Here is a 23,475-nt window from a genome sequence, read left to right on the forward strand (position 1 = left end):
TGGAATCAAGATTGCCAGGAGAAATATCAATAACCTCAGATATGCAGATGACACCACCCTTATGGCAGAAAGTGAAGAGGAACTAAAAAGCCTCTTGATGAAAGTGAACGTGGAGAGTGAAAAAGTTGGCTTAAAGCTCAACATTCAGAAAACGAAGATCATGGCATCCGGTACCATCACTTCATGGGAAATAGATGGGGAAACAGTGGAAACAGTGTCAGACTTTATTTTTTTTTGGCTCCAAAATCACTGCAGATGGTGACTGCAGCCATGAAATTAAAAGACGCTTACTCCTTGGAAGGAAAGTTATGACCAACCTAGATAGCATATTCAAAAGCAGAGACATTACTCTGCCAACAAAGGTTCATCTAGTCAAGGCTATGGTTTTTCCTGTGGTCATGTATGGATGTGAGAGTTGGACTGTGAAGAAGGCTGAGCACCGAAGAATTGATGCTTTTGAACTGTGGTGTTGGAGAAGACTCTTGAGAGTCCCTTGGACTGTAAGGAGGTCCAACCAGTCCATTCTGAAGGACATCAGCCCTGGGATTTCTTTGGAAGGAATGATGTTAAAGCTGAAACTCCAGTACTTTGGCCAACTCATGTGAAGAGCTGGCTCATTGGAAAAGACTCTGATGCTGGGAGGGATTGGGGGCAGGAGGAGAAGGGGAAGACAGAGGATGAGATGGCTTGATGGCATCACCGACTTGATGGACATGAGTTTGAGTGAACTCCGGGAGTTGGTGTTGGACAGGGAGGCCTGGCGTGCTGCGATTCATGGGGTCTCAAAGAGTCGAACACGACTGAGCGACTAAACTGAACTGAGCTCCTTGGAAGAAAAGCCATGACAAACCTAGATGACATATTTAAAAGCAGAGACATTACTTTGCCAACAAAGGTCCATCAAGTCAGAGATATGGTTTTTCCAGTAGTCATGTATGGATATGAGAGCTGGACTGTAAAAAAAGCTGAGAGTCAAAGAATTAATTCTTTTGAATTGTGGTGTTGTAGAAGCCTCTTGAGAGTCCCTTGGACTGCAAGGAGACCAAACCAGCCAATCCTAAAGGAGAGCAGTCCTGAATATTCATTGGAAATACTGATGTAGAAGCACTGATATTTTAGCTACCCGATGCAAAGGATAGACTCTTTTGAAAAGACCCTGATGCTGGGAAAGATTGAAGGCAGGAGGAGAAGGGGACATCGGAGCATGAAATAGTTGGATGGCATCATTGACTTGATGGACATGAGTTTGAGCAAGTGCCAGGAGATGGTGATGGACAGGAAAGCCTGTTGTGCTGCCATCCATGGGGTCACAAAGAGTCGGACATGGCTCAGGAACTGAACTGATAACGATTCATCAAGCTAGCACCTGGTAATTTGCCTTACCTTGAGTAATAAACACATTCAGACAAATGCTGTATGAAAATATTTCTAGCAGCTGTAGTCAGAATCACCAGAAATCTCAATACAACCCAAGTGTCTTGGACCAGTTGAATGGATAAGTGGTGTGCAGTACATCCATATAATGGAATACTATTCAGAATAAAGATAATTGCAACCTCCTTCAAAAGGTTCCATGCCTGTGCTGCTACACTCAATGGCCTCAACCCTCCAGGTTGCCACCACCGACCCACGCCTCTGCCAGTGACTCTTGGACACTCCCAGCTAAATCTGGGTCAGTCTCTTGTGGGATCACTGCTCCTTTCTTCTGGGCCCTGGTGCACACAAGGTCCTGTTTGTGCCTCCAAGAATCTATTTCCCAGTCCTGTTTAAGTTCTGGCCATTCTATGGTGGAGTTAATGACAACCTCCTCCAAGAGGGCTATTCCACACCCAAGTCTGCTGCACCCAGAGTCTCTGCCCCTAGGGTAGTCTACTGCTGAACATACCTCCACAGGAGACACTCAAACACAGTTCTGTGTCAGTCTCTGTGGGGTCTCTGGGTCCTGGTATGGACAAAGTTTGTTTGAGCCCTCTGAGCATTTCTGGCAGGAATGGGATTTGATTCTAAATGTGAATTTGCCCCTCCTACCATCTTTCTGGGGCTTCTCCATTGCCTTTGGCCATGAGGTATCTCCTTAAAGATGCTCTAGAGTCACACAGCCTTTGCTCCAGCACCTCCCATCTTGCTGGGTAAATAACAGGGAGGGAACACAGCTCCACCCATCAACAGAAAATTGGATTAAATATTTACTGAGCACAGCCCCGCCCATCAGAATAAGGCCCAGTTTATGGTCAGGCTCTCCCATAAGGAAGCTTCCATAAGCCTCTTCAGAGAGACTGAAATCACAATCACAGAAAACTAACCAAACTGATCACATGGACCACTGCCTTGTCTAACTCAGTGAAACTATGAGGTATACCATGTAGGGCCACCCAAAATGAACGGGTCATGGTGGAGAGTTCTGACAAAATGTGGGCCACTGAAGAAAGGAATGACAAACCACTTCAGTATTCTTGCCATGAGAACCCGATGAACAGTATGAAAAGGCAAAAAGATAGGACACTGAAAGATGAATTCCCCAGGTCGGTAGGTGCCCAATATGCTACTGGAGATCAGTGGAGAAATAACTCAAGAAAGACTAAAGAGACCAAGACAAAGCAAAAACAACACCCAATTGTGGATGGGACTGGTAATAGAAGCAAAGTCTGAAGCTGTAAAGAGCAATATGGCATAGGAACCTGAAATGTTAGGTCCATGAATCAAGGCAAATTGGAAGTGGTCAAACAGGAGATGGCAAGAGTGAACATCAACATTTTAGGAATCAACAAACTAAAATGGACTGGAATGGGTGAATTTAACTCAGATAGCCATTAAGTCTACTACTGTGGGCAACAATCCCTTAGAAGTAATGGAGTAGCCATCATAGTCAACAAAAGAACCTGAAATGCACTACTTGGATGCAGTCTCAAAAACGACAGAATGACCTCTATTTGGTTCCAAGGCAAGCCATTCAATATCATGGTAATCCAAGTCTATGCCCCAACCAGTAATGCTGAAGAAGTTGAAGTTGAACAGTTCTAGGAAGACCTTCAAGACCTTCTAGAAATAGCACCCAAAAAAGATGTCTTTTTCATTATAGGGGACTAGAATGCAAAAGCAGGAAGTCAAGAGATACCTGGAATAACAGGAAAATTTGGCCTTGGAGTACAGAATGAAGCAGGGCAAAGGATAATAGAGTTTTGCCAAGAGAACACACTGGTCATATCAAACACCCTCTTCCACAACACAAGAGAACACTCTACACATGGACATCTCCAGATGGTCAATACCAAAATCAGATTGATTATATTCCTTGGAGCCCAAAATGGAGAATCTCTACACAGTCAGCAAAAACAAGACCAGGAGCTGACGGTGGCTCAGATCATGAACTCCTATTGCCAAACTCAGACTGAAACTGCAGAAAGTAGGGAAAACCACTAGATCATTCAAGTATAACCTAAATCAAATCCCTATGATTTTACAGTGGAAGTAGCAAATAGATTCAAGGGATTAGATCTGATAGACAGAGTGCCTGAAGAACTATGAACTGAGGTTCATGACATTGTACATGGGACAGGAATCAAGACCATCCCCAAGAAAAATAAATGCAAAAAAGCAAAATAGCTGTCTGGGGAGGCCTTACAAATAGCTGTGAAAAGAAGAGATGTGAAAAGCAAAGGAGAAAAGGAGAGATATAAGCATCTGAATGCAGAGTTCCAAAGAATAACAAGGAGAGACAAGAAAGCCTTCCTCAGTGATCAATGAAAGGAAACAGAGGAAAACAATCGAATGGAAAAGACTAGAGATCTCTTCAAGAAAATTTAGAGATACCAAGGGAATATTTCATGCAAAGATGGGCACAATAAAGCCCAGAAATTGTACGGACCTAAAAAAAGCAGAAGCTATTAAGAAGAGGTGGCAAGAATACACAGAAGAACTGTACAAAAAAGATCTTCATAACCCAGGTCACCACGATGGTGTGATCACTCACTTAGAGCCAGACATCCCGGAATGTGAAGTCAAATGGGGCTTATGAAGCATTACTTCACACAAAGCTAGTGGAGGTGATGAAATTCCAATTGAGCTCTTTCAAATCCTAAAAGATTATACTGTGAAAATGCTGCACTCGATATGCCAGCAACTTTGGAAATCTCAGCAGTGGCCACAGGACTGGAAAAGTTCATTCCAATCTCTAAGAAAGGCAATACCAAAGAATGCTCAGACTACCACACAATGGCACTCATCTCACACACCTAGTAAAGAAATGCTCAAAATTCTCCAAGCCAGGCTTCAACATTACGGGATCTGTGAACTTCCAGATGTTCAAGCTGGATTTAGAAAAGGCAGGGAACCAGAGATCAAATTGCCAACATCCGTTGAGTCACCGAAAAAGCAAGAGACTGCCAGAAAAGCATCTACTTTACTGATCATGCCACAGCCTTTGACTGTGTGGATCACAACAAACTGTGGAAAACTCTGAAAGAGATGGGAATACCAGACCATCTGACCTGTCTATTGAGAAATCTGTATACAGGTCAGGAAGCAACAGTTAGAACTGGACATGGAATAACAGACGGTTTCCAAATTGGGAAAGAAGTATGTCAAGGGTGTATATTGTCACCCTGCTTATTTAATTTATATGAAGATTATATCATTAGAAATGTTGGGGTGGATGAAGCACAAGCTTAAATCAAGATTGCTTGATTCAATAACCTCAGATATTCAAATGACACCATTCTAATGGCAGAAAGTGAAGAATAACAAAAGAGTCTCTTAATGAAAGTGAAACAGGAGAGTGAAAAAGTCTGCTTAAAGCTGAACATTCAGAAAACTAAGACATGATATCCAGTCCCATCACTTCATGGCAAATAGATGGGGAAACAGTGGAAATAGTGTCTGACTTTATTTTTCTGGGCTCCAAAATCACTGCAGAGGGTGACTGCAACCATGAAATAAAAATACGCTTACTCCTTGGATGGAAAGTTATGACCAACCTAGACGGCGTATTAAAAAGCAGACATATTACTTTGCCAACAAAGATCCATCTAGTCAAAGCTATGGTTTTTCCAGTGGTCATGTATGGATGTGAGACTTAGACTATAAAGAAAGCTGAGTACTGAAGAATTGATTCTTTTGAACTGTGGTGCTGGAGAGTCCCTTGGACTGCAAGGAGTCCAACCAGATCACCCTAAAGGAAATCAGTCCTGAATATTCATTTGAAGGACAAATGCTGAAGCTGAAGCTCCAGTATTTTGGCCACCTGATGCAAAGAATTGACTCATTTGAAAGATACTTATTATGGGAAAGATTGAAGGCAGGAAGAGAAGGGGATGACAGAGGATGAGAGGTTTGATGGGATCACTGCCTCAATAGACATAAGTTTGAGTAAACTCTGGAAGTTGGTGATGGACAGGTAGTCCTGGCATGCTTCAGTCCATGGCATCTCCAAGAGTCAGACACGACTGAGCAACTGAACTGAACTGGTTCAGAATAAAAGGGAGCTAGTGATAAATACAACATATTGGATAAATCCAAAGGCATTATGCTAAGTGAAATAAGGCAGTCTCAAAGTCAACTGCCATAAGATTTATGCTACGCTGTCAAAATGTTAAGTCTGTTTTGAGAGATTAGAGACTAATAATTGCTAAAGTTTAAGGATGGGGGAAGTTGTGATTACAAAGGGTAAGCATGAAAGATTTTTTGTGGTGATGGAATTGTTCTGTATCTTAATTTTGGTTGTGGATTCATAAACCTGTGTGTGTGTGTGTGTGTATTTTAAAACTTACAGAGCTGTTTATATCACAAAACAGTTTTGTGTTGATTTAAATACTAACATTAAATGATATCAGCAACAACAGCAAATGTTCTGTAAGTGGTTCTAAAGCACAGCAAGGATTTAGAACCGGTACTTTGAATGGTCCCATTTTCACTGACTATTCTAAATCAGTGAGTAAGGGATACACCCCCAATATTAACAGCATTAATTTATGCTCAACTGGTAGAATTGTAGAGGATAATTACAGGAAAAATACTTATCTGAGAAATTATGAGATGATCAATGTCCACTATATTTGCATGTATATGTCTTAATGTTAGTCATCTAGTTGTCTCCAACTCTTTGACCCCAGGTACTATAGCCCACCAGGCTTAGGCAAGAATACTGGAGTGGTTAGCCATTCCCTTCTCCAGGAGATCTTCCCAACCCAGGGATTGAATCCATGTCTCTTGCATTACAGGCAGATTATTTATCATCTGAGCCATCAGGAAAGTTCAAATATTCACAGATGTGTCCATTTCTCTATCCACTCTGAACTGCCTTGCTTCAGAAGCTGACTTATTCCATTTGATTGCTTATCATTGAGTTTGGTATGTGCCACAGACTGGACACTCCACCTTACTCCTCATTCAGTACTTACAAAATGGTTGTTTTTAGGAATCCGAGGTAGAAGCCTGGTTGCAATTACCCAACTTACTGGGGCATGATTATTATATAAATAAAGATAGTGAGGTCAATCCCTGAATGTAACCTCAGACTTACTAGGAAACTACTATTATATGTCCTGTTGTTTTACTCACTCTGTGATAAAACATCACTATGAAGCTCCAACTGTATTCTTGATGGTACCAGAAAGCAGGATCTAGAGACAAAGTTATATTAGGAAGTATGCATCCAGGTAGCAGGAGTGAGGGGGAAAAGGATGTTGATTAGGGGAATACAGAGATCAGATGTAAGGAGGTATTAGTGAGCGGGCAACTGTTGAATGTAAGCATTGCCTCAGCTTTTCGGGATAGTCCTACAGGAAGACAAGTCAAATAAGCATCTTAGAACTATCATGTTACAAGGCAAAAGGAGAATTTAACCATTGATTCATATCCCCTTGGACAAATATTCATCCCACAGGGCAATAACTTGTATTTCTACATACTTGGGCACCAAGGAGGGTTTTGTAATGTTTGGTGATTTGTAATCAGTGGAGAAGCCCTTGCTGTAGGAAGTACTGTGTATGTAACAAGTAACAAGCTTATGAAACAAGACTCAATTGAATGGCACCTGAACTTCTTTAGTGCCTGTGCAAGACTGGGTGTCATAACAAATGGAACAAGAGACAGATGAGGCCAAGAAGATCTTAAGTTGCTAAAGAAATAGATACCTGATGAACTGACCTGCCTGTAATGTAAAAATGTATTTTTACATTAAAATACATGCAAAAATGTATTTTTACATGTAAGATACATGTAAAATATATTTTTACATGTAAAAATGTATTTTCATACTTGCCTATAATGTAAAAATGTATTTTCTGTTTGGTCTTCTAAAAACCAAAATGTATAGTTTTATTGTTATGCAGGATCAAAAGTCTGATTTAGAAGCAGAGTCTGTTTTTTAATAACCCAGACCTGCTATTTATAGGAAGTATCTACTAGTTAAGTTCAAATCTCAGCTCTGTGACTTTGTTTCTCTCTAAATTTGAGTAATTTAATATTTTCAGCTTTACTTTTCTCCTAACAGTAAAGAGAGGAATCAAAGATATTCAGGGTATATGAGAATTAATATATGTATTATTATTGTGTGTATACATATATTATTAATATATGCATACAATATTAATATATGTATTATTACTAAAATAAGTATTAACAGCATGCCTGGCATAGAGGCAGGCATATACATATACAAAACATATACAAAATTTATAAGTAGTATTTTACTTGTAATTCAGTTCAGTTCAATCTCTCAGTCATGTCTGACTCTTTGTGACCCCATGGACTGCAGCATGCCAGGCTTCCCTGTCCATCACCAAGTCCTAGAGCTTGCTCAAACTCATGTCCATCAAGTCAGCAATGCCATACAACTCTCTTGTCCTCTCTCATCCCCTTCTCCTCCTGCCTTCAATCTTTCCCAGCATCAGAATCTCTTCCAAGAAGTCAGTTTTTCTCAGAGGTGGCCAAAGTATTGGATTTTCAGCTTCAGCATCAGTCCTTCCAATCAGTATTCTGGACTGATTTCCTTTAGGATTGACGGGGTGGATCTCCTTGCAGTCCAAGGGACTCTCAAGAGTCTTCTCCAACACCAGAATTCAAAAGCATCAATTCTTCAGTGCTCAGCTTTCTTTATAGTCCAACTGTCACATCCATACATGACTACTGGAAAAACCATAGGTTGAACTAGGTGGACTTTGTCAGGAAAGTAATGTCTCTACTTTTTAATATGCTGTCTAGATTGGTCAAAACTTTTCTTCCAAGGAGCAAACATCTTTTAATTTCATGGCTGTAGTCACCATCTACAGTAATTTTGGAACCTAAAAAAACAAAGTCTGTCACTGTTTCCATTGTTTCCCCATCTACTTGCCATGAAGTGATGAGACTGGATGCTGAGATCTTAGTTTTTTAAATGCTAAGTTTTAAGTCAGCTTTTTCACTCTCCTCTTTCACTTTCATCAAGAGGTTCTTTAGTTCCTCTTCACTTTCTGCCATAAAAGTGGTGTCACCTGCAAATCTGAGGTTGATATTTCTCCTAGCAATCTTGATTCCAGCTTAGGCTTCATCCTGCCTGGCATTTTTCATGATACACTCTGCATATAATTTGAATAAGCAGAGTGACAATGTACAGCCTTGATGTACTCCTTTCCTGATTTGGAAACAATCTGTTGCTCCATGTCCTTTTCTGACTGTTGCTTCTTGACCTGTATACATATTTCTCAGCAGGCAGGTAAAGTGGTCTGGTATTCCCATCTCTTGAAGAATTTTCCACAGATTTTTGTGATCTACACAGTCAAAGGCTGTGGCATGGTCAGTAAAGTAGAAGTAGATGTTTTTTCTGGAACTCTCTTGCTTTTTTGATGACCCAACGGATGTTGGCAATTAATCTCTGGTTCCTCTGCCATGTCTAAATCCAGCTTGAACATCTGGAAGTTCATGGTTCACAAGCCTGGCTTGGAGAATTTTAAGCATTACTTTGCTAGCATGTGAGATGAGTGCAATTAATATTTATAAAGTAGTGGAAAAATTTGAAGGGAGAGCAGTGAGATTTGACTTTCAGGAACTTGTAAAGATATTTGAATGGTGGGGACTTCATAGGTAAATATTAAATTCCTGAAGAGACCAACTTTAATGTTGTTTGAAAATGAGAATATTTATTCCTTGCAAGATAAATCTAAATATTGAGTTGGCCAAAAGTTTCATTTGGGTTTTTTCCATCATATCTTTCAGAAAATACCAAATGAACTTTTTTGCCAAACCAATAGTATAAATTTGGGAACAGCATATGACAGAATGGTCAGTGTGAAAAGAATCTACAGAAGGCAAGATAATATATATCTGTCTGTTTCTCAGACAAAGAGATAAATAGTTGGTGTTCAATGGAGGGAGTAAGTGGTGACAGTGGAAAGACAGAGTGGCTGGGTTTGAATTTGAGGCAAAAGAAGAATTTTAGAGACAAAATTTAACATAACGAAGAAGAGGAGTAATGTTGAATTCTAGAGAAAAGTTAATTATTATTGTCTTATGTCTTGGATTATTTGAGCAGCAACAATATGAAGCACATTGTATAAAACATAGTTCATGACCCACTAACAAGATTAGTAAGAATAGAATCCATAGATAAAAGGCATCAGGTTAGTACTGAATACCATTGAGAATTATGAGGTAATAAGCCAATTTTTTTTTTCTCCTCCTTCTGAAGCCAATCTCAAATAAAAATTGTCATTGAAAACTATGCATATAGGAGTCACAGGTAAAGGAGGGGAAATATAAATTTAAAATAAGAGCTAAAAATAAAGGAACAGTTTGGAAGAGTACAGAAAAACCATTAGGAAACTCAAGAAAAGTCACTATTTTGATAAATTTACATTTGTCTGATATTTGATAGAAAAATAAGAACAAATAAATACCATGTGGTCCACATAATATTCATATATGTTATGATTTATTTTTAAGCAATTGACAAACAACCAATTAATGGACTCCAACTATTGAGTTATATCATTTTCCAATATTACCAACAAAGAATTAAGATCTTTTGAGCATTTAATTTAATCTCAAAAGATCTTAATTATCTACTCATATGGCACCCCACTCCAGTACTCTTGCCTGGAAAATCCTATGGACGGAGGAGCCTGGTGGGCTGCAGTCCATGGGGTTGCGAAGAGTCGGACATGGCTGAGCGACTTCACTTTCACTTTTCACTATCATGCATTGAAGGAAATGGCAACCCACTCCAGTGTTCTTGCCTGGAGAATCCCAGGGATGGGGGAGCCTGGTGGGCTGCCGTCTATGGGGTCGCACAGAGTCGGACACAACTGAGGCGACTTAGCAGCAGCAGCAGCAGTAGCAGCATGTTCTATTAATGAAATATTTCATAGTATCTTTATTGATTTCTTATTTATTGTTACCAAACAATTGTGGTGCATTATGAAAAGAGGGAATTAAAAGAAAACTGAAGCATAGAATATAATGGGGTGGCCAAAAAGTCTGATTGGCTTTTTCCATAACATCTTATATACATTGATGCATCTGAGGAAACCATTATCTGAAAAAATGAGAACACCAGGAAGCAGTCATTTTGTAATTAGCAAAAGAAGGTTGTTCATTAAGATAAAAGATGTGAAGAGATTTATATCAATGTGACTAGAATGAGAAAACCATCCTTTTCTGGAAACTGTTAAACTGTGAACATAGGTTTTGAAATTACTTTTACATAACCCAGTGTCTATGAGAGCTGACAGGATCTTCTAGTACTAAACATTAGTCATGTTAGGGGATTCTGGAGCTTTATAACTCAACAGAAATAATGATCTAGCATAATGTAAGTCTCCAAGCAGTGTCTTGGTGGTTCAAAACTAGAGTAGATGCTAAAGCAAAAAGTGTGTTATTCTTAAGAAATCTGATATTTCTTTTGACTTCTGTGCTACTCTGTTGTTCCAGGTCACTACCATCTCCCTTCCAGAGCCCTATTCAGCCAGCTCTTGAGCTTCCCTATCCATTTATGCCTATGTCCACATGTTCTGTTCTCCACAGCACAGAGTGACGCTGTTTAAAAGTTAATCTTGGTATATCTTACTCTATGGGCTTACTGCTCTTCCTTGACCCACATTAAGGAATACCCTGTCTCAGCACCTTTGTAATTATTGTTCTCTTCATGAGGAATATTCCGTGCATAAATGTCCTTAGTTTCCTCCAGCCCTTCATTCAGATCTTCTCTCAAGATAGTCATCTCATTCTTCAACCAGATGATCTAGCATACCTTTCTGATTCACTTATTATCACCTTATTGTTTTAGTTTCTTCAAAACATTTATGTATTTAATTTATCATTCATTAGATGAAAAGTATATGAGTGCAGAAGTTTGGTTCGTTACTAAATTCATTGTCTAGAATTCATAGAATCTTAATTTTTCTTGCATGAATGAAAGAATGAATGGGAAGCAAAAACATAGAGAATTGTTTTTCAAACACAAATAACTAGCATAGCATTGCCAGTCATCTTTCTGTAATGGTGGAAACATTCTATATTTCCACCTATTTTCCATTCTATATTGTGCTATGTAATACAATAGCCACTAGAAAAAATAAGCCTATTAAGCATCTAAAATGTGGCTAGTTAAACTGGGTTATATTTATTTTCTTTAATTAAATTAAATTTGAAATACCACATTTAAATTGTATTGGACAGGTAACATGGGACAATAACAGAGATAGATGAATAACCAAGCCTATTAGCATAACATATTGAGCAAAATATTATTATGCAATTAACATTTTTTAAATGTCCCATTGAAACTGCTATATTTGAAATGAATGTCCTGGTGTTTCTACATCATTAAAAGTTTCAATTTTGACTCCAAAAACCTCATTTGACTTATTCTTGTAGTTCAATTATGTGCTACTGGAACATATAAGTCTATAAGAAAACATTATTTTTTAACTACTGAGAACAAAATGAAAATAAAGAGAAATGAGAATTTTGATTTTCAGATTTTCAAAGTATCTATTAAACAGGTATTTCTAGTGTTGCAAAAATCTGAATGGGTTTATGTAAAGGATTTACAGTTAAATACTTTGTCCATTCAAGTTCATGTTTGGCTGGAGATCACAGTCCACAGATGAAGGAAACTAAGTACATGGAAGGCTAATTGTTCTGAGTATGTGCAGGGGTCATACAACAGTGGATACTGAGGCATAACTGTATACATATTTGCCAGTGAAATGATTAGATACAGGTTAAATGTATTTGGTATACAACAAGTTTTAATGAAGCTATCATTTATAACAATGCAATCATATCTTTAACATCCAAGGATAATGGATTTATATTAATACAAATGTATTACAACCTGTTGTTGAAGTATTTATGTGGGATTGAGCCACTAATTTTTTTCCAAAAAAGAGAATAATATATATTTTGTGTATATATTAATATGTTTATAATTTAATTGCATAAGCCATCAATAAGTACTTTTATTTATTAATTTATATGTTTCAGGAGACTAATGGCAATAACTGAACTGGCTAAGATTAATAATTATCACTGAAGTAAAAACCAACAATTTGTTAGTCCTTGGCCTTCTAAGTAAGCATATTATGTAACTGCATTTTCTTAGGTAAAGCTCTTTAAGCTTACCAAAAAAAAATTTCCACTATACTTTTTTCATCTTCCTCCTAGATTCTTACCTGTTCAAATTATCACTCTAATTACCAACCTCTTCTTCAGTCTGTTCTCTATCACATGCATCTTTAACTTGGAGAAATCATAATTAGCCAGAGTAAACCTATAACACAGTTAAGATGCTGTTGTTTGAAAGAAAGATAATGTACTACTTGTAATTGTGGCTCAGCTGGTAAAGAATCTGCCTGCAATGTGGGAGACTTGAGTTCCATCCCTGGGTTGGGAAAATCCTCTGGAGAAGGGACAGGCTACTCACTTCAGTATTCTAACCTGGGGAATTTCATGGACTAAATAGTCCATGGGATTGCAAAGAGTTGGACACAACTAAGCAACTTTCACTCACTTGCATTGCCTTGAGTTTAATATTAATTTATTGACTCAGAGTTCAAAAGTTCAAAGGTGGGGATAACTGAACTTGGATTAATGTGTGTCACTTTATTCCAAAGAATATGCTTATTTTTTTATTCTTTCTGCAATCACTGAAAATTTCCTGGGATTCAATGCTTTCACTTTGTTCACTTGCCCAACACTAAATCTTTAAGTGGATTATACCTGGTTAAAGTCTACTGAACTATCTTAACTTTGGAGTAAGGGGTGAGTTTTCTGGATCTTCACACACCTCACTTTAAAACGAATCCATTAGACAGGAAGAAAGAAAAGTTTATCTTAGGAAGAATAAAAACTACAAAGTTAGATTCCTACTTCCTATATTCCTGACCTCAACAGACTCCCCTGCTATAAGAAAATTACGTAGACACAGATTGGTGATAAAATGAGTTTAGTTTTCATTGTACTGCATAAAGTATAACACTTCCTCATCTGAAGCCACCACGTCTGCTCATTTTCCTTTGATACTTTTGCATGTTCACAAATGTTTCGCTCTTTGATTAGGGCCGTTATTTACCTCTTTCACATAAGTATTCATAGGTTTCATTTGTGTGGGTTAGAAATGACAAATGAATTGTACTGTAGCATTAAGTATCAAATAAGATCAGGCTATTTGTTATTTAGCTAAGGCTTGCTAATCTGGCATCACCTTTCTTTGCTGTTGGTCTGGAAAATCCCATGGACAGAGGAGCCTGGTAGGCTGCAGTCCATGGGGTCGCTAAGAGTCCGGCACGACTGAGCAACTTCGCTTTCACTTTTCACTTTCATGCATCGGAGAAGGAAATGGCAACCCACTCCAGTGTTCTTGCCTGGAGAATCCCAGGGACAGGGGAGCCTGGTGGGCTGCCGTCTATGGGGTCGCACAGAGTCAGACATGACTGAAGTGACTTAGCAGCAGCAGCAGCAGGGCTTCTTTTTGAAAGAGTCTTAGATCTTGTTTCATACTTATCATGAGTTAATGATGGTAAGCTCTCTAATTCCCATAATATCACCCACAGTAGATAGAATACACTTCATTATAAACTATTTCTGCTACTATAACAAAAGACAATGCAACAGAAATGTATTTATTATTACATGTATTTGTATAGCTTGAAAAAAACACAAACATCTACTCTAAATGTTTGGATGTTTTTTCACTAGGCTACATAAAATGATTGTAAGGAGATAAAATACTCATAAAGGCAAGCTAAGTTATTATAGAAAACAGTAGTATCTTTAACATAAAAATAGCATCATGAAATAAGACAGGTGGGTCATACATAATACACTATTGAAAATAAAATAAGAATTAGAAAAAAAAATGATTTTCCACCTACAAGTTCTAAAGGTAGTGTAAATTATAACTTGATGTTTTCTAAAATGATTTGAGTCTGATTTATAGAGTGTAGAACTGACAAGAGGGTGTAGGAATTGCCGTAGTTCAACTCTGGCTTAGGGCTTTGAAGTGGTGTTATATAGTTATTTTCACAGTAAAATGGTTCACCTTTCATTTTATAGAGCATGATGATGAATGGCACTTTGGGAGCCTTAAAGTGATATGTGGCAGCCCCAAACACTGAGATATACATCCCGTGTTTAAACAGCAATCCACCACTGGGCACTGCAGATGAATATGCTGGCTTTTGGCATGATTTAATTAAGTCGTGGGCAGCAAATGAAATTTTCCTAGGAAGACTAACTGACTTTATCAAAAGTAAATGTATCTATTAATATAGCATTACCATATTTTAATATTGTCACATAGAATAGTGGACATATTGTTTAATAAAAATTATATGAAGAAATTACATTGCTGGCCTGTGGAACTATATTGCATTTAAGACCTTACCTGTATTGCCTTCAAAAGATAACTGTAAATAATTTAACCTCCCTGAGGCTTATTTTTTTTTTCTAAAATGAGGACACAATTACCTGCTTTATTTGTTATCATTATTTATTGCTAAATAAAAATGAGATAACATGGGCAAAATTATCTCTCTGTTGATTTTGTTCCATTATCTTTTTCTGGTCTTTTTCTTGATGTCTTTTCAAATCATTTGAACCTTAAGTTCTATTTTTGTTTTTCTGTAAGTTTGTATCTTTGACCTTCTACCCTTTGCTTGTTTTTTTTGTTTGTTTTTTTTAATACCATCTCTGTGGTCAATTTTCTTCAAGTTCAGTGATGCCAGTTTCAATATATACTCCTGATTTTTCCAGCACCAATTTCCATTCATGATCCAGCACCCAGGGCACCCACACAGGGAACTTGCCAAGGATCCATGATTGAATTCAGTCATATACCTTCCATTTGCCCAACTCCCACATCATTTCTAATGAACAAAACTAGCATCTAAGTAAAAACCACCATCAGAGCAAGTAAACTGGAAATCTGGAATCTTGTTTAAGAATCTTACAGCTGTTAAAACCTCTTGTATCCAAACAGCAATTAAATCCTATCTACTTTACCTAATTTATGTACTTGTAATTAATTCTATCTCCTCTGAACCTATATGCACAGCCTTAATGCAAACTACAACAATATTAGCTTCTACCTTGTATTTCTGACTCCTGATCGTGGCACAGAGGTAGATTGCTAGATCTTAAACACAATTCCCACATGTCTGTACCCCAGTCATATCCTCTCATACCTACAAAGCAGTGAGATCTTTAATAAGACTCATGTAACTTCACCATCTGCTGATGCCTATAAATGCCAACTTAGGCCCTGAAAATGAGGCAGGTATGAGGACACCCCCAATATCAGCAAAATGAAATTAAATTTGATTTCCTGAACCTACTTTCTGTTCAGTTTCATGCCTCTGTAACTTTTCAAATGCTGTTTCCTTTGTCTGGACAGTCTTTATCTTCTTATCCACCTAAATAATTCATACTTTAGCATCTTTCTCATGTATTTTCTCCTGTGGGAAATTATACATTTATTCTTGCACATCTGAAATTCAATGATAATCTATTTATACGTTGGACTCCACCCTCCAACACACACACACCTAGCACATTTGTATGTTTCCTGAGGGCATGGATAGTTTATCCTGATGTATTCAGGCAAGTACTTTAATTTTAAAATTATATTATTGATTATTATGATTTATTAAAACAAGTTTACTAAAGAAATTGGCTGTTGAAATATTGTGACTTTATATACTCATACTTGGCACTTTTTAGTGAAAATCAGTAAAATCTGAATGTCTGAATTCAAAGCTAACTTCTCAGCAATAATAATGAATTTGATGTAATTTACATTTACACTGTTCATTTGTTTGTTAATCACTAAGTGGCCAGTTAATAGAATATGTGCTATTATTCTTATAAAGTATATAATGTGAGTGAGTGAGTGACGGCAAGTTGCTCAGTCATGTCCGACTCTTTGCAACCCCTTGGACTGTAGCCTGCCAGACTCCTCTATCCATGGAATTCTCTCGGCTAGAATACTGAAGTAGATAACTGTTCCTTTTCCCAGGGATTGAACTGAGGTCTCCCACATTGCAAGCAGATTCTTTACCATTTAAGCCACCAGGGAAGCCCAAATAAGTGAAAATATTATTTTAATGTATAAGAATTAAAATCAGAACTGAGATTTTTTCTCATTTAGATGATTTTCTAGTTTTAAAGATTCCAAAAGGCATTTTTTACCTCAGAGAATGATATCAATGACTAAACTGTGTTGGATACATAGAATGTGCCAGTCACGGTGCTATCATATTTCAAAATTCACAAAAATCATATGAGTAAAGCACAGTTTAGATAGCTATTTGCTACTTTACTTTAACTAGTAAAAGTAAATGGCCCTGCAGGTCCTAGAGGATGCTGGTAATGATTTATTTTAAATTGCTTTCTGTAGTCATATAGGCTTGGAACATTAGCTAAACCTTGTTAACTAGGTTTCTCTAGCATAACCCTTGACAGTCCTTAAGTTGTGATGTGCAATGGACAATTTCATTTTCTGAAAAGAGAATGTGTTTCTCAAGCTTATTTGACCATGTAATCTGCCCACAATAACTGCAAGAGTATTTTGCAAAACTATTGTCTCAAAAGCACAACCTGGAAAATCCGGCTTTGAAATTTCCCTTTATAATTCAATATTTAGCAAAGCAGATGCAAAAACAATCTTTGTGAAAAAAAATCTGAAGGGTTTAGTATATTATTAAAGCCATTATCACAAATGTTAATTTCTGTATTCTAGAATATAATATGCTCTGCTTCCTGGAAAAATATTCAGGAAATATTTATGTTGACATTCTGTAGTCTATGATGGAAATATTAAGTAATTAGATGGAACCAGGCTTAAAGCTCAACGTTCAGAAAACTAAGATCATGGCATCTTGTCCCATCACTTCATGGGAAATAGATGGGGAAACAGTGGAAACAGTGTCAAACTTTATTTTTTGGGGGTCCAAAATCACTGCAGATGGTGATTGTAGCCATGAAATTAAAAGACACTTACTCCTTGGAAGGAAAGTTATGACCAACCTAGATAGCATATTCAAAAGCAGAGACATTACTTTGCCAACAAAGATCTGTCTAGTCAAGGCTATGGTTTTTCCAGTGGTCATGTATGGATGTGAGAGTTGGACTGTGAAGAAAGCTGAGCACCGAAGACTTGATGCTTTTGAACTGTGGTGTTGGAGAAGACTCTTGAGAGTCCCTTGGACTGCAAGGAGATCCAACCGGTCCATTCTAAAGGAGATCAGTCCTGGATGTTCTTTGGAAGGCATGATGCTAAAGCTGAAACTGCAGTACTTTGGCCACCTCATGCGAAGAGGTGACTCATTGGAAAAGACTCTGATGCTGAGAGAGATTGGGGGCAGGAGGAGAAGGGGACGACAGAGGATGGCTGGATGGCATCACTGACTTGATGGACGTGAGTTTGGGTGAACTCCAGGAGTTGGTGATGGACAAGGAGGCCTGGCATGCTGCAATTCATGGCGTCGCAAAGAGTCAGACAAGACTGAGCGACTGAACTGAACTGAAAGCATTATCTAAAACCATGCAAATTAAAATCTGTCTATGACAAAGATTAAGTGCCGGGAGCCGACATTTTGAATATTGAGTGCATATTGTATATTGAGTGCATATTGCATATTGAGTGCATATTGCATATTGAGTGTAGCACTTTCCACAGCATCATCTTTCAGGATCTGGAATAGCTCAACTGGAATTCTATCACTGCCGGGAGCCAGCGTGAGGAACTCCGTCCGTGAAAGGTCATGAGGAAGGAGGCTCGGCATACGCAAAGGCAGGATCGAGCCTCAGGAGTCCCCCTGGAAATTCTCGAGTATCTACCCCCAAAACCAGAGTCTGCCTACTTTCTACTTTGTGCTCTCACCTACACCTCTGACTTTACGGGGGGAGCTGTCCCCCACTACCTCTCTCTGAAAAAAGAGTTAACTTATAGCTCCAGTTAGTAAAGTTTCTGGGTGTGATACTGTTTCAACCTACAAACTCCTTTGAAAGTCCTCTAGACTGCCTGAACAGGTTTTTCCAGACACATGTGATTGCTCAGAGCCTCCAAACTGTGAGAGGCATGAGATGTTCTAAACTGTCTAAATACAGAGTCCATTGAGCAGTTAAAAGATTGATTAGAAATTGTATTGGTGAAGGGTTTTTCACTTTTGGGGCCAATGTTTGCTGCTAAGTCTCCATATCCCTTACCTGCTGTGTCCCTGGCAGTGTATTGATTAATATAATTGGTGTAAATAGTAGCTTTAATGATTGTAACCTTGGACCCTTGAGTTAATTCTTTTTCTTGTTATAGCCCACCAGACCTTTGCCCTATAGGAATGCAACTCTAATGCTTTTGGAGGGTGGTGCTTGACTAATCACCTTTACAGAAAAATAAGTTTTCTGAAGAAAGGGTCTTAAAATGTTAACAGGCCTCTGGGCCAGAAGATGATGCAAATCACCTAAACTTTTGCATATGATAAGTTTGCAGGAAGAAAGCCTGGCTTACTGCATGACTCTACCCCTTCCCCCATTATCCTCTATGCATAACTTAAAACTACTTTGGAAAATAAAGTGAGGGCCTTGTACACTGAAACTTGGTCTCCCCATATCGTTCTTTCTCTCACCTTCTGGCTGAATTATTTCAGCCTCTTTTCTCCACTGAATTTCCTGACTGAGCTATCCTCATTCTATTACTCATTATATCTTTGATGAATATTTACATAAATAGGTCACCTATGCCGTCTCTCCTTCAAATACCCTGGATCAGCTGGGGCTGGACCCCGGCAATTTAGGACATGGATTTTCTCTGATTTATAAGATTTCTTTATTTACCTTTCAAAATACCCCAAGTATTTCAGAAATGAAAATAACACTGAGGGAATTCATGTATGAAAGTCAAGACTTACACACATTGTGAGCTAATGGAAGTTATAGCCTGAAGAAGTTGTAGCAAATGGAACTACTATTGGGAACATTTTCTGTTTTGAGAGGGGATAGAGATTGGAATAGAATTAAAGCAACATGGTGTAACATATGACCTGCAGGTGAGCAGTTTATTCAGCTGCTTACACAAGTGACTGGCAAGTTCAGATCAACAGGAATGAAGATATGAGAAGGGAGTGTGGAGGAATCTATTAGAAGGGAAGAAATAGAAGCAAACAGAGAAGGAGGGAAGTTTCTCAGGAAATCATGACTGATTCCCCATTTCTTGAGGATGTAAAAGGAGAAAGGGGGACAGTGATTTAAAAAAAAAAAAAAGATGATAGAGAAGTGTAGTTATTTGAATGGATTACTTGTCATGAAGATAAGGGCAAATCAGCAAGTCCTGCTCATGAAACAGTTGAGGATAATTAGAAAGGTTGTTGTAGTAATGATGAGTACAGCGGGGATGAAAGATAAAACAGACTCAGAGAGGTGACTTGTCAATAACCTTTCAGGAAGAATGAGAACTGGTAGATGAAATTCCAATAGGTATTAATAAGAGTCAGATAAATGATGGCTGGAGATGAGTCATTTGGGTAAATATATAATGAAACATTACATGTTAGCTGAATAAGACACTGTGCAGATATATTAGATTAATTATTAATAAACTCTATTCCCAGATTATTTTATTGAGGTAAGTGGTGGTCCAGAAAGGATTTATGCAAAATCCTTAAAAATAGAAAAAGATGGTCAATAGAATATTTCTCTAATGTCATGCATTATGTACCCATGTGACATCACCATGTCCTCATTATTTCCTAAATGGGACTTCACCATCCTATCCTCTCTGCTCAGAAAGCTCCAGAATGTAGTCCTTGGACACTTTTTCTTTACTCTGTATGCCTTTTTTGATGCTCTCTTTCAGTCACGTAATTTTAAACCCAATCTACACAGTAATCATTATAGTATATTTTTATTTTTCTGCTCAGACCTATTACTTGAAGTCTATATCCCATCACCTGTTAGACATCCCTGCTTGGATATCTGAAGCAAAGTCTGACCAAAACTGAGCTTCTAGTGATTTTTCCTTTAAAGCTGCTTTCTCATTTTTTTTCTACCTCAGTTTTTGGCTACTCTCTCTTACCTAATGCATAGGTCAAACCCCTCTTGGGGAAATCCTTGGCTACTCACTTTTTCATCCATACATCATGTACTATCTGTTAGAAAGTCTTATCAGTTCTATGCAAATTTTCTATCTGTAAAACATGTTTGTCCTTGTCTCGGTCTGGTCCTCATCATTGTCATCTCTCAATTAAATTATTGCAAAACAGCAGCAGCAAAAACTCTTAATTCGTCTTTCTGCTTTGCTTCAAACTGCTACATTTTGCTCACAACACAGTATCTAGGATAAAAACCTGTTTAAAGAAAAAACCAACATGTTATTTCTTAGATCAAAAACCGCCAGTGTCTTGCTTATATGACTTTGATGATTAAAATTCTCAAAATCATTTCATTCCAGACACAATGGTATTCCTATTCCTTGAACATTTTCAAGAATACTTCATCTGAGTTCTTATATGCTTACTATTTCCTCTTCTTGGAAATCTTTTTGACCTGATGTTTTTATGGCTTGTTTACTCACTTCAAGTATTAACTCACATGTTACCTTTTCAATAGATATCTCCTTGTCCACTTTATGTAAAACCATAATACCTCTTCTTTATTACCTGTCAGTGCTTTATTTTTCTCTGCAGCTCATACCATGTAATAGTCAATGTATTTAACTTATTAAATATGGTTATATTTTGTTTCCCATAAAAGTTTTGTGAGCACAGGAAGTTTTATCTGTTTTGCTAACTGTTTTATTGACTGTGCATAGAACATGCCTAATTCATAATACATGTTCAAGGATTGATTATTTGCTTGCTTGCTTGAATGAATGTGTGTTTTAACCATGTAAATTCTTTACTTCTGTCTTCTACCAATGCAAATTGATGAGGGTTGGGCACACACCACATTACCAGCCAATTCATGTATTGTTTAGTGATCAAGAATCATAGGGATGTGATTTTTAAGAAGATTAGCTGAATCAAGCAAAATCTATTTTTAAGCAATTTGAATTGAGAACTACAGGAATCTTGTGAGTTATACTAAGGAACAAAAGTATGAAGTTTTCTTTTCTTAGAAAAAATTCTGGAAGTGGTGTGAGAAGAGATAATGGATCCGAAGAAAAAAGAAGCCTTGAGAAAAGAGAAAAAGATTCTTGGTAAAAGGAGAATGAAACAAAATGAGTAAGGCACAAGGAGAGAAAATCTAGTCACTAAATGTGTTGCCATTTTAATTCCAATTTCTATCCCCATTTAACAATGCAGTAAAACTTTTTGTCTGAGATAGCCTAGATATATGTGTTCCTCAGAGTTGTGGAGGACATTCATTTCAGTTTGATTCAGCTAAGGATATCCTTTATTTCTTCATTATAGTAAATTACCTTGATTTTGCCTTCAGGAAACTTTCCTTCCAAGCTGGCTGTAACTCAAATTTAGTTGCTTGTTTTTCTCTTTTGCTCTCACTCAACTTTGCCTGACTAGACTGTGCTGTTGAAAAGTAATGTGTTCCATCCTGCCTGGCTCTTTACACTTCTGTGTATTAGGTCTTCCCATTCTACAGTTGGAGCTTAGGAAATGTCAATGAGAAAGCCAACATTCTCTAAAAGCTGGGTCTCCTTTCCTAGAAGCAGCTCACCGCCCTCCCTCAGCTCTATAGCCTATTGCTTCCTTGGGGAGGACCTGCAGCATCTAGGACAGAACCTACCCCCGCCCTTTTCTCTTTCTAATGTCCAGAAATATGTGCTCTTTAGCTTATTTCTTTTTAGAGTCTCTTTTCATGTCCCATGGTAAGAAGGTATAGTACACTGGCATAATCATTCTGGTGAGCGCATTGAATTACAAGACAAGGAGAGAGGCTGTTTCTATTTTCAGTCCAGCCAAAAACACTGTAGAAAGAAATCACAAAACCTATCTGTTTGAAACTCACACAAATTAATATTGTTATTCAAATCAAATGAGTCTGACTTATGGAGTCTATGGACTTTGTCATAGTGACATATTTTCGGTAGATTCTATGGTCCATTTCCTAGAACTTATCCATTTCCTAGAATTTGAGGAAAAACAAAGTGAAGACCAACTATTTTAAAAAGTAAATGCTTTATAACACTTTATGTTTTCTTACATATTTTAGTAAGATAATTTAAGTATTTATTAATTTTATTAATATTATAAATACTATTGTGAAAAGATACAGTCTTTTAGGACATTCAGAAAATGAAAGAGTGTAGTTGAAATAAGCAACTGGAAAAAAATCAGAATTAATTCATATAAAATATGTTACCTTTGATATTATCCTGATATATATTCAAGTAAAGGGGCAAGTTGGACTTGCTTGATGTATTTATTTTCTGACTTGGCTGATACTATTAACCTTCTAATCCCATTCAAATCTAAATTATAATACATTACTTTAGTCAATATAAAACAAATTGCTCACTTATAAAATATAAATAATAGTACAAATCTCATGAAATGGTTGTGAAAATTATGCGACTCGATACATTTAAAGCACCTAGAGTTATTTAATAAAATGGAAAATATATAATGAATGCTTTTCTTAGTTTGACAAACACATTCTTATGAAACGCTATTTCACATCATACTAATTTGTTACAGTATAACAGTGACTTACTCTCATACATACTGTAGATGAAGCCAATTTTTTCATAATGTATTTTAAAATTATTTTATATAGGGTAAATTCATACATTACATAGATACTATAGATAACAGGAAAGAAAGAAAGTGAAGTCGCTCAGTCGTGTCCGACTCTTTGCAACCCCATGCAGGCTCCTCCGTCTATGGGATTTTCCAGACAATAGTCCTGGAGTGGGTTGCCATTTCCTTTTCCAGGGGATCTTCCCAACCCAGGGATCAAACCCAGGTCTCCCTCATTGTAGGCAGACGCTTTACTGTCTGAGCCACCAAAATCACTAGAGAGGTATAGAATTATGGTGGCCTTTAAAAATGG

This window comes from Bos taurus, chromosome 26, assembly GCF_002263795.3.
Source record: "Bos taurus isolate L1 Dominette 01449 registration number 42190680 breed Hereford chromosome 26, ARS-UCD2.0, whole genome shotgun sequence".
Classification (NCBI taxonomy): Eukaryota; Metazoa; Chordata; class Mammalia; order Artiodactyla; family Bovidae; genus Bos; species Bos taurus.